The sequence below is a fragment of the Belonocnema kinseyi genome, chromosome 9 (assembly GCF_010883055.1).
Source record: "Belonocnema kinseyi isolate 2016_QV_RU_SX_M_011 chromosome 9, B_treatae_v1, whole genome shotgun sequence".
Taxonomy (NCBI): domain Eukaryota; kingdom Metazoa; phylum Arthropoda; class Insecta; order Hymenoptera; family Cynipidae; genus Belonocnema; species Belonocnema kinseyi.
The window spans coordinates 43,936,787-43,939,230 of NC_046665.1; positions in this window are offsets into that span (position 1 = coordinate 43,936,787).

Sequence of the window (2,444 nt, forward strand, 5' to 3'; positions counted from 1 at the left end):
GGGGGGGGGGGTAAAGAAAAGACTCTGGTCATCATTGAGGGGCGACGGGGAGTTTAGAAAAATGGTAACATAGTTTATGTCTTGGAGGAACGCTTAGGTTTTTCTACATTTTGTGCCTTTCATATAGGATTTGAGCATTTAGACATGTAGGGGAAAATATATTCAGTGAATTCATGATGGCTGACAAAAGGAAGGGCATTTCTGACCATAGGGTTTCCTGTCGCCCCTGTCACTACTGCACCGGCCGGCCGGCCGGTGTATCTTTCAAAAACTTTCTGAGAATGCAGGTCGTCAGAGCTACGAGTGTTTTGTAATTTTACTGGGGCCAAAAGTGGCACTGGCAACCCCATATATATTTCTCTTCTCTTATATCGAGAAAGTGGAACGGTTATGGGATCAAATGGAATATGTTTGGAAAACATGAGTACACACTTTCACAGTCTTTGCTAACGGTTTACTTGCTAGTACTGTCAGAAAGAATTGCGCAACATCCACAGAAATAAATCTAGGATAGGCTATGAGGCTAGCTGAGAAGTGGGAATGCATCGACCGTCACCTTCTGCATTCCCCCCTTCCCCACCAGCCCCCTTTGACAACCAAGCCCTTTTCCGGCCAATCACATCCCCTTCTCTTTTTCATTCCCTCCGGCTCCTCTTTGACCATGACAAAATCTATGGCGTAGCCACTATTATTGACTATACTCTCTGCATATCTACTCTTAAATAACCGCATGTTTCCAGGGCACCATAAGGCATAAGGTAGAAGCAATAACCTACTCTAACTGCTTCATCGAATCATCGTAGTAATTCTCGTTCACTAACTTCACTAACGAAAATGTATTATATCATTTTCGATCGTGGATTTTAAATTTTGGAATAGCAATCTACAGATATTACGCCGTAAATTCTAGACATTCAGTTTTATAATCCAGGATTTTTAAAATTAACATCCAGAGCTGTCCCAAACTTTTAAATCCAAAACCATAAACGGGACAATCAATTTTTCTAAGACTCACTTCTATTCACATTATTCATTTTTTTGGTTGAACAAGAATCGAACCTTTGAGAACGACAAAAGAACCGAGCGCTAGAGAACGACACAGGGTATATATCTGGTTCTAATGAGCCGTCTTATCAACTTTTTCTTTAAAAATTAATATCTATATTGTTAAAAAATTAATCTTTTTTTTTCTTTGTTCAAAAAGTAATATATTTCGATTTCAAAGTTAAAATCTAAGAGCAGCGATTCCCAAACTTTTTTTGCAGATTTCAGAGAGGGGCAGGGGCCCCACCCTACAATTTTTCACAATACTGAACCCAAGTGAGACACTGGACACTAGTCGTTCATGTTCGGTTGCTTGCTTCGCTGACCTTTTCGTTGTTAGAGAATTAGATCCGGTTGAGAAAAATGAAAAGTTGGTTAAATATTAATCAATAGAATTTTAATAAGTTCCGTTAGATTTGGTAGATTATCAAATAAACGTTAAAAAAAGGTAGAAGAAGATCGGATAATAACTTCAAGAGTTGTCGCACTTTTGTTGCATTCACAAGATTTGTAAATATTTCATTTATTAGTTCGGATATTAACCGACTTTCAAAAACTTTGTTTTCATTTTCTTTAAATTATATTACAAAATTCATTCAGCCAATTAAAATTTAATTGAGCTAAATCTTTATAATTTCAGTTATTGCAAGTTCATAACAATGAAAGGGTCATTCGTGGTACGTACACGAAAGTCGAGGAAAGTAGCCTTCTGGTCGCAGCGGCAAGCCTGCCTCGGAACCTGCCTAGCTGCCCGGCCCGAGTGGCATCCCCCTGCCGGCGGCAGCCTCATCGGCCGGCGGCACTAGTTTGGGAATCGCTGTACTAGAACCCAAGGGGGATACTTGACTGTGGGTCATGCGGAAGGTTGCATGCTTCACGCGAGAGAATTAGAACCGGTTGAGAAAAATTAAAATGTGTTAAAATGTTAAAAAATTAAATTTTAATTAGTTGAATCAATTTCCTAATCTGATTTTAAGCAAATGAAAAGAAAGTTTATGAAAATCGGTTAATATCTTCAATGCCAGTTGACAGTTCTTGTAATTTTGCATGTACTAAAACTAAAATTTTGATTACTCGAAATGTTAACCGATTTTCATCAACTTTTTATTTCATTTTCTTAAAATTAAATCGGGAAAATGATTCAGATAATTAGAATTGAATTGAGCCATGTTTTTAGGATTTTATTTATTGAAACAGCCATAAATCTCATGACAATGAAAGGGTCCTCATAGTGGGGGGGCTGCCAAGGTGCTGGGCCCGGGTTGGCTTCCCCCGACCGCGGTCGGGCCGCCGACCGTCGGCACTAGTTTGGGAATTGCTGCCCCAGAGGATTCGTTACGTTTGAGTTTCGTCACGTTAAGTCAATTTCATATTTTCGTCTAAATCAGCGATTCCCAAAC